We start from the raw sequence: 11,369 nt of genomic DNA on the forward strand, positions 1-11,369 counted from the left end.
GGATATGCATTACATGCATTAACGTTATCGATTAATAACGGCTCTGTGGGACATTCTTCTATGCTGTTCTTACAGTGCAGTGAGTCTATAATCCCGGCCAAAATGCTTGGGCCTCCCATTCCTAACATTATGTAAAACACCCCGGTCAATGTTGACTGTAACTCAGAAGAAGACCCGCAATTGGAACCAACTTTGAAAGGGGGTGGGGGGGGAGGGGCCAACGAGATATGGGCGGGATTGTAGCTCTAGTCTAGGCCCCTATAGGAAAGTCATTAAGGACATTTGATAAGTGGTAGACCATGTCCATTACAAAGAATCCATATGTGTATGTAAAGCACTTATGAGTTGAGAAGCTTTCAAAGCTAGTAATTTTATAGACAATTAAAAGAAGACAATACATATTATCCCCCAAAGCAATAATAAATAAAGAGAGTTTATTAGTTTCAACCTAACACTTCACTGGTTTTTTAATGTCTCTGGAGAATAATCCCTGTAGAAATACACAAAACTTTACAGTAACAGATCTCAGGTTCTCATTTGGGGCATCAAAACTGGTATCCTTTTTACAAAACTACATTGCTTTGACGTGAAGTTTTTCTCAAAATGCTTAACACTATCGAAAGTTGCTGTAGGCTCCTAACCAAAGGTTTTTGTTGTCATTAATTGTAAGAGTGATAGGCCTGCCAAACATATACATTCCCTTTAGGCTAATGGGAGAAAGTGTGTGAGTTTTTCCCAACCCATATTAAGAAAAAAAAATGCTGTGTGTAAATGAGTGCCATTTGAACAGCTGATTGATCATCGCACTGAGTTAATTAATACAAAGAACAGATGGTGAGATGATTAAATAATCAATAACAATTCTGGGGGCTGGACTGGATAGATTTCCATTTTTCTGTTTTGTTACGCAACTTAAATAATTACAAAGTTGTTTGAAAGCAATTAATTGTGCTTTCCATTTGTATTTTTGATGTTCACTTACATAGTGCCTAATGTAGGAGTAACTGAAGCTATAATACAGAGGTAGTGCTGTTTGTTTCATTGGGGCAGGGAGAGAAACTGCCCTAAATTTGCGCAAAACAGTGGGGAAACGGACATAGACACAAACAAGACTTTTCATCAGAAATTAGTGTTTTCTGTTTATGTAAATTTATTGGCAAAAATCCCTATACCACCTCTCCCCCCCCCCATTCCCCTGGCAGGATTGATTAAACCATTCATTTGTGGGGTTTTAACATCTCATTTGTTGGGGTTTTCTCCAATAGTTCAGAGCAAATCCTAACTCTAACCCTAACCCAACCACCAACTCAAAACCTAGACTCAGCCCATCTATATTATTTCTTTTAAAGTGTTTGAAGTACTCTCACCCTTCGAGTACATATTTACTAATTTTCTAATAAGTAACCGATCATTTTGTACAGCACGTTCAAATGTGGATTCATATAGGATCCTAGTTTGTTGTAACTCCTAGCAACAGTGTCTGTCCACTATGTTAAATGTTAACCAATCAAGTACCACCCACTCAATCAACTCCATCAACCCTGTGATTTAATGTAGATTCATCCTCCCCTATACCATCCATCACTATGTTTATTTTGTCTTGTGTTTTATACAAGCCTTGTGGTGCCAGCTCTATGTGCCAGCCTAGAATAGCAAACTGACAAGAAATTAATGATTATACATGGAGGGTGTATAAAGCGTTGTGAATTTGCTGGAATGCAAATAGTGCACTCACTTTACTTATCGGGGCTTTGCAATTCATATTTTGCAATTCCTACAAAGTTAACATTGAATAAACAGAAACAAGTACTTTTAATGTGCTACTTTATACCAATTCTTTACATGAATGAAAACATTTTGTATTGAAAACATTTTGAAAAATGAAAATATTGTACTCACTTCACTTGTCAGGACTTTGCAATTTATTTTTTTGCAATTTTGTTGTACAAAAGAGTCCATGAGGCAATGTTTTTAGTTCCAAGCCAGTAAACTTATGACCAAAGTGTGATGGTCCTGTGTTGTTTAATGATAATACCTCACCTCACCTTTAATTTTCAAACACAAGTTCATGCAACTGACACCCTGGTGTGTTTTCAACCCAACCCTAACCCTAGCATGTATATCGTGGGGTTTTGGGAACGTAGGGATTTGGGAACACAGTGCTTTCAGAATAAATAGCACTGTTTTCACCCTGTTTAAGGAACTGCTGGACATCTCTGGTAATTGCCAAAGACCAGTTTTCTCACTTGGTGTATCTCAACATAGCATAAAATAACAATAGCTCCATCAATAGCTCTTCATTACTCGTTACCAAGTAACGTCTTATGGTAACAATTATTTTGAGTAATTACCAATAGTGTCCAGTGCATTTAATACTACAAAAGAAATGCCTCAACAACTTTGAAACAAACATTTCCATAGACCTTATTGCAGATACTCGGTATGCGCGCATTAGGCGTGGAATGAGATGCATGCTGGTCTAGCTAGCTAGCTAGACAGCATGCAACTCATTCAACAGTTAGCGCAACTGCACAATTGGTATTTTCAAACGTCTAAATAGTCACCCCGTTAAACTCCCACCATTTTTTCACCCTCGTTTGGAAATGTCAGAGCCATCAGTTAAATGATATATGCCTCAGTCCTTTACCCAATATCCTTCCAATTGAGGTCTTGGCTATAATTGCAATCCAGATCAACCTCTATTCTATTCTATCTGACAAGATAATGAACCAAGGTGATCATTCAGTAATCTTAATTTTTCATTGAACGCAAAGTTGCATTCAATAGCAATTTTGTGAGACAGTTTTTTTGGAGCAAATTTATTAGAAACTTAGCAATGAAATGAACAAAATTGCTACTGAGGTGCGATGAGAAATGACAACAGTTTAAGTCCTCCAATTGATGACCGAGATACATAAATGTTTCAGTAAATTCACGACAAATCCTAACAACATGCACTTGTTGACTAGCTGACTGGCTGGCTAGTGACAACATTAATTTAAACCCTCTTCAGGCAAGTTACAAGATTAGTAATCCAGTGGATATGTACTTAAAGGCAGGTTGTACTTTTGGCAATTACTTCACAGTTGATGACCATGAAATCCTACTTGGTAAAGAGCACTGAGAGTTGTTGATTATTCTAAAGCATTGTTATAAGAAACGACCCCATAGAAGTGACGTTGTTTTAAGTGTAAAAGGAAATTTTTTATTCAATAAAAATTATATCTGAGAAAGGCTTCAGATCTCAGGCATCTGAACCCAATTCTATACAACCAGAGTGTTTTTTTTTTTACTTCTACTGTTTTCTTTGAACTTCAAAGTCCATTTGAGCAAAAAATTGCAAAGTTTATGATTTATTTTACACATATGCTGAGATACACCAAGTGAGTATATCTTGGTCACGCTTACAATTATCAAAGGTTTACCCTTTTCGATATGGGGGCCGAGGGTATCCCCTCAATGTTCCCATACTTAATGTACTGTTTCCCTCTTGTGCAGAAGTAAACCCCCCCCCCTCCCTCCTACCCCCCCCCCCAAAAAACCACCGAAAAAAGGGGGTTAATCAAAGTGTGACTTGTACTCTACTAACCATAACCATGCAGAGCTATCTTTTGAGAGAGTTGTGACGGATTAGAAGTCATTTTTGGTACAAAACGAACAATGCATTTGTGCACGGACCATGCCAGATTCTACGATCGGAAAATGATGTCCAGGCACCAAAGAATACTGGCCCCTGTTGCAATTCTCTTTACACAGCTTAAACATCAGACAAATCAAATACTTAAAAATAACGTGATGGGAATTGTTGAAGTGGCATGATCAGTGACATTTGCAAAAAGCAATAAATGAATCAATGGTAAATTTCTTTTTTTGTATCCAGGGATTGTTTTGCAATGAAGCATAAAGACCAGACACATTAAACTAAATACTTGAAAATAACTTAATGGTAATTTGTTGAAGTGGCATGATCAATGACATTTGCAAAAAGCAATGAATGAATCAATGGTAAATTTCTTTTTTTGTATCCAGGGATTGTTTTGCAATGAAGCATAAAGACCAGACACATTAAACTGAATGCTTGAAAATAACTTGATGTGAATTTGTTGAAGATGATCAATGACATTTGCAAAAAGCATTGAATGAATCAATACAAACTTTCTTTTTTGTATCCAGGGATTATCTGTTATGTTTCATATGTTTTGTATTTGAAGGGCAGTCTAAACAGGATTAGTAGTTGAGTGGTGAGTGGGTGACATTTCTTTTATTTACTGTGATTTTAACCTTGTAGGTTGGCCATGATTATTGCTGAGTGGGGAGCAACCATGGTCAACTGAACATATTTTGTAAATGTTATTTCGACTTAATTTCAGTAAACAAGTTACCTATATGCAAAAATGCAGTTATAATTTTGCGGTGTTTTTACATTATCCAGATAACGTGTGCCTGTGGTGCCATGCAAAACGCATTCCAAATTGAAGAGATTTTGTACCCGGTCATGCATTTTATTTGATAGAGAAAAAAGTATTGTTTAACCTTGTCCTTATGAAAAAAATTAAGTGTTTTCTTTCATCCTTTCAATATTCCCGGTCCCCCCCCCCTTCCCCCCCAAAAAAAAAAAAAATAAATAAATAAATAAATAAATAAAATAAATAAATAGAATACACTAACTCAAATTAATGTTCCTGTCATGGGAGGAGGGTGTGGATGGTTACTGTGTTTTGAAACATATTGTGTGGGTTTTATCTATCCTGTCAAATACTTGTCAAATACTCTCTGAATGCATGCTGAACTCTCTTCATGTACAAGAGTGAAAAAGCACTCTTTGAAGAGCCATATGAAGGACAACTCTTTTTCGAGTGGTCTTCCACTCTTTTAGATTGAAGTTTGCTTCTTTTTGAGTGACTTTTCACTCTGTTCTGGAGTGAAACCCCTCTAAAAGAGTGAAATAACCACCACTCTTTTTAAAGAGATGAGGGACAGCTCGAAATGTAAAGAGTGGTGTTTTCACTCTTTTACATTCAGAGAGTAAACACAAAGTACCCACCCCCATCCTATTCAATTATCTGAGTGACGTATGAGAATTTTCTTTCTTACCTCTCAAATCAATTTTGGTCATTACAAATTATGACTCATAGTTAGTGTAGTTAATAAATAAGCCTTGATAATTATTCTGCAATGTGGCAAGGACAATCATTGACAAGGTTGGAAGAAAACAAATAAAAAATCAATATAAACTGATTAAATATTTTGTTATCATTTTAAAGGTCTCCAATAGGGTCATCAAGATGCATGTTTTGAACATCCTCTGTCAGGTTTTTTAATAGAAAACTGGGTAGAGAGCAGGGTTAATGTAGATAATTTTAAAACAACGGTTTGAAATCCATAACTTCCATTGTTTTGTAACAAGCTTTCTGATATATGTATTTTGCAATGTGAAAATGACAATCATTGACAAGGTTGAAAGAGATTATGACTTCATGACAATCAAATAAAGTAGATGATATGATATATTTGCTATCATTTCAACATGTTCAAAGGTCATCAAGATGTTTTGAACTTCATCTGTATAGATAAATTAAACATTGGTTTGGAATCCAGCTTGAGCTTCCGTTGTTCTAACATTGGTTCTGAATACACAACTTCCTCGGTTTTATAACTGTTTTTCTGAGAGTTTACACTATGTTTGAAGTGTGCCTCCAGTTAACCCTCCACTGCCCTCCCAAATTGCCTTCTGAACATTTTGGATTTGGCATTTAAAGATCACTCATTCATGTCATTTCAGAATTCAGACCAACAAATTTAGTTTTACCTTTTTTTGTTTTCATTATGTCAGTGCTCATTGCAATCATGTGCGTGTGAAGATTCTTTGGTTTAGGGGGGGGGGGGGGCAAAGAGGTTAGTTTGCCTGAAATTTTACACTGGGGTAAGAAGTCCTCTTGCTTTCTCTGTCCTTTTTTGTTGGCCTTCCTTGCAATGCTGTGCCCAAATTGCCCCGAATGTTTTGCCCATGTTGGGAGGGAAGCCTCTTACAAATAATGATGAACAAATTTATGGTTAGAGGCATCAGCAGCACTTATAGTAGAATAAAGCAATTCAAGAAACATTTCACTTTGAAATAAAGTGTTCGTTGTAAAAAGATCTCAGTTTTTATGCCCTCAGGGATTTTTCTTCCTGCGTGGACATATTATTCGCTCCAGATTTGATCTACAACATTTTCAGCTGCTCGTTTTAATGTGTACATCTTTGTTTATATAGGATTAAAACAATCGAACAAAAACCAAAGGTAAACTTTCCTTTTAATCGAATCAGATTTGCCATAAATGAAATACCACTAATTAGAAAAAGATTTGTTTCAAGCAAAATAATTTGAACTAGATATAATAATAATTGTGCACTAGTATACTTGTGAGAGCACGGCATTCTTGTTAGGTTACAGACTGAGTATGGTTATGTTCCAATAATCAAGTTGAATTTTTACAAAATCCCCCAGTGACATGACATAGCCAAACACCAGGCTTAGCTATAATTTAAAGGAGAACAAGGTCTAAACATAATACCCTTGAAGTTTACGATATGTGGATTTAATCCTCCTGAAAATTCCACATGACTAGCTCTCTTAGACCCCTTCAAATATTTAAAGGGCAAGGATGTATCTAGGTGAGACAAAGTCGATCTCATAAATACCAAGAACACTCATGTACTAGGGATGCCACATCAGGACCTCAGGCAATAAATAAGCCTGTGTATAATTTGTCTATTTATAGGATCAGATATTGACATAAAAAGACCGCCTCCTGCGAACTTGATTTTGAGAAATTATCTTTTCACTGCATTTCCTCTCAACAAGACCAACACAGAGAAAATTCAATAATGTATGGTACCGGTACTTTGTGGGCCCAAACTTTAAAGCCATTAACATTTTCGGGACAGAAAAAAAATTAAAAAGTTCACAGATTTACGAATATTTTACAGGGTTTAAAGAAGGAAATGGTAAAAGACTTCTCTTGAAATATTATTCCATGAAATACTTTACTTTTTGAGAAAACATTAAAACCATTATCAATTCTCCACAACGACAACGAGAATTAAGGATTTATAGTAAACACATGTCATGACACGGCGAAACGTGCAGAAACAAAGGTGGGTTTTCCCGTTATTTTCTCCCGACTCCGAATACCAATTGAGCCTAAATTTTTACTGGTTTGTTATTTTATATAAAAGTTGTGATACACAAAGTGTGGGCCTTTGGACAATACTGTTTACCGAAAGTGTCCAATGGCTTTAATAGAGCTGCTTAAGCAGGAAGTAGTCAAAAAACAACATTATGCTCAGCAGGTCCCAATTTCATAAAGCCTGCAAGCACAAAAAAGTATAGCTTAACAGAGACAGGTTACCGACCAAAATTACAATAGGTTTACATTTTTGTGAGTGGCGTCCCACCAGATTTGCTCAGCAAAGATTTTTTTCCAGCAGTATTTTCTGCTTAACAGATTTATGAAATGAGGTCCAGAGTTGTTACCAGTCTAAATATATTACTATATCACGTGTAATTAATCTACCATCTGTGACTGTTTTTGTACCATTCTATGGCCTGTTGATGTGCTTAGCAGAAAATGTGTCCCTTTAGTCAGAGTTTAAGGTCCACTTTATAAATGTTTCATGTTGAACTTAAAAATTTTTAGTAATAAATGTAACATCCGTGACACAACACCAGGGGCAAGGTTTCATGTATGAGTTGCATGGAAACTTGATACGTCTTATGTTTCTGATTGTACCGGCAGCTAAGATTATCAATATCAGGACAGTGGAGTCAATATTCTTTAAAGGGACTACCTCATGTTAAAAACACTTTACAACATGATATCTTTTTCGATTAAAGCTCACTGCTCTAGAATTTCAAAGGTCATGGGTTCGAAACCCATCCAAGTAAGATGCCTGTGATTTTTTTTCAAAGAGCTCGGGAAAGTACTGAGTAAACAGTGCTAACACACATCTGTGTATATGGGTAAAAAAAAATTATATTCTTTAACCCGGATGCAAGTTTCCATCTATTAAAAGCTCACTGTTAGCTTTATGTCATAGATTTTGTCAATAAAAAAACTAGACATGGGGAAAACAAATCAAACTAAAGAACATACCAGCAAAAAGAGTCATCTTCATGTTCATGGTTGGAAGAAGTTAGTTGAACATTTCTCAGGAAATAAATTGATAAATTAATGCTTTTATTTGGAATTGATTAGCCTACTTTCTCAATGTAGTATAAACAGTAACTGGTTGGTTTCCAGTACAAAATTATACAGTCGACTCTTTGTTATAACCAGATCACTGAGACTGGCCAAACAAACTCTTTATTAACAGGAACTATTCGTTTAAAGACACTCGACATTATTTGTAATTGCCAAAGACCAGTCTTCTCACTTGGTGTATTGTCAATATAAAATAACAAACCTGTGAAATTTGAGCTCAATTGGTCTTCAAAGTTGGGAGATAATAATGAAAGAAAAAACACTCTTGTCACCAAAGTTGCGTGCTTTCAGCCCAGATGCTTGGTTTCAAGAACTCAAAATCTAATTCTGATGCCTCAAAATCAAATTCAAATATTGTAGTGGAAATTACTTCTTTCTCGAAAACTATGTTACTTCAGAGGGAGCCGTTTCGCACAATGTTTTATACTATCAACAGCTCTCCATTGATCGTAAACAAGTAAATTTTTTATGATAATAATTATTTTGAGTAATTACCAGTAGTGCCCAGTGCCTTTAAGTTGTCAAATTTAGCCCAATGTTTCTAACATACAAAGCAAAAACATCCTCTCAGTGACATGAATTTTATATCAAGTTACCGAACTCCTCAGCTCAGTAGACACCCAATTTATTCCTAAATCAGGCCAGGGAAGAGGCTGGCTCTGGGGCCCCTGTATGGATTGCAACAAGGTATTCCTTTACCAAGCTACAGGTCTGCTAGACTGTAAGCCTGGAATCTAGGGCATCATCCTGTGAGCAGATATAAGCACACTGGTGATAGTTTCCTACAGACTGGGTTCCAGGCTAGTAATTATCCGATGATGATTATTGACCAGCTTGTTATCAGCTTCAGCTTGCTGAAGTCTCTTAATTGAAAATAGGACATTAAAAATATTCTATTTGAAACAGAATTTCCAAATACACAATAGTCTAAAGCAAACATTTATTTATTTTAATTTAGTTATTTACTTAAATTTTTTGGACATTACAATATTATGAGCAGAGGCCTTCAGGGAAAGGAAAAAGTTTTTAAAAAATTCCATAAATAGACCCTCCTATGCCTTGTTTGTTTAAATGAATAGAAATTGACATTACCATTTTTGCTGTGTTGTTGTTGTATGTCAGTGGCCTCTTTTTAAATTTGGCTGTTTTTCTAGTAATGCTCTTAATCATTTTTTTATTTTTATTTATTTTGATGTTGTTTGTAGCTGCTGGGCACCTCTGAAAAACAGAGAGGTAAAAAAAAAATTGTTTTATATCAACACAAAAATATAAAATTGTAGTGAAAATCAAAACCCAAAAAGGCAAGTAAAACAATGAATAAACCAATATCAGAAGGGGGGTTAATAATATTTTAGTATTATATAAAATGAAGAAAAAATTACATCACCGGAAGTGCAATGACATGACAATACTGTCGCACATTAAAAACAGTAACCCTCTCAAAAAACACCCATGATTTTAGGATAGGATATGACAAGATAACACCTTTAAGTTGTTTTTCTCGTTCCAGAGAGCAGAGAGGTTACATTATTGCTCCATCTATATTTTGCCCTGTAGGGTCGACTGGATATTCATTCTCAGTCAAGAGATCCGCGGATCACTCTATATATTGGGCCCCATGTTCAGCTGACGCCAACATGGCAACTGTGCACTCCAGTATCCGCAACTCTTCATCATAGCGCATGATGCTATTAAAAGTAATCAGCCTCTTCTCTCCAAGATTATTATATGTCCAGAGAGATATTTTAAACTGGGTTGTTTTTTTCTGGATAGTCTCATCAACATCATGCTGATTTGAACATGACAATTCTGTGCTCAGTCTTAATGGAGTTGAAAAACCCCACAGATTTTCCAAGAATTTTTCAGTCAAGAGATCCACAGATCACTCTATATTGGGCAGTAACTCACAATGAGGCGCACATTCAGCTGAAGCCAACATGACATCTAAAAGTGCACTCAAGTATCCACAGCTCTTCATCATAGCATATGATGCTATTAAAAGTAATCAGCTCCTATTTTTTTTTTTCAAGATTAAAATTTCCAGAGAGATATTTGATTAAATTTTTTTTCTGGAGAGTCTCAGTCTCTCAACATTATCTTGATTTGGACATTACGATTCTGTGTTCCAGTCTTAATGGTGTTGACAAAAACACAGATTTTCCAAGAATTTTCCAGTCTAGAGATCCGTGGAGCACTCTATATTGGGCATCAACTCCCAATGAGCTAATGTTCAACTGACGCCAACACGGCATCTAAATGTGCACTCGAGTATCCACAACTCTTAATCATAGCGTATGATGCTATTAAAAGTAACAGCATCTACTTTCCAAGATACATTTTTCTAGGGAAGTTAAACCAAATATATTACTGTGTGCCCCCCCCCCCCACCCCTCTAAAAACACCCAACAAGTTATGCCAAACACATTTTGTTTTCTTAGGATGGGAAATATATTTCCCAATCCTCTTGACAAATGTTTTAGGTGAACTCAGAATTCCTTGCTTTCCATGTAATTCCCCGTAGTTGTGTCAAGAGATTGTCATATGATGAGGAAGTGTGCACTCAAAATGCCCTGTGCCACAACGACTCATCATGCATGATGGAACTAGGTTTGCCCAGGACTCAATGACTCCCAAGTGGATAACAGCTTCAAGTTCTTTCAGGAAATACTCTTTTTGTTTTCATTCAAACTCACATTTATTTCCTTACTTCATGAAAACAGTACAAAGCCATAACAATAATTTATAACAGAGTAACCAATAAACAATGCTATTTTACAAGGCAGAGAATGTATTATAGTATGGAGGCACCATCTAGAACCTGAGGCTGAGATGCCTGAGGACGGACAAACAAGCTTCATCTTTGAATTTCTCTTTAAAGGAACACGTGTTCCTTGAAGAACATGGTTGAGGGGGCCAGAGGGTTTGATTTGGTACACAGTAGACAATTACCAATTCTTATAAAGCCGTTTTGCTTTCTCTGTCTAATTTGTTTGCTTGTATTTGCTGTGCCTGAATTTCAATGGGGGGCAAAGGAACTTAAACTTTTGACTCAATGGTTTATCATTATGATACTAAGAAATGTAACATTACAGGTTATCCTAGATTATAAGAAGTTAAGTAATG

This window comes from Asterias amurensis, chromosome 8, assembly GCF_032118995.1.
Source record: "Asterias amurensis chromosome 8, ASM3211899v1".
Classification (NCBI taxonomy): Eukaryota; Metazoa; Echinodermata; class Asteroidea; order Forcipulatida; family Asteriidae; genus Asterias; species Asterias amurensis.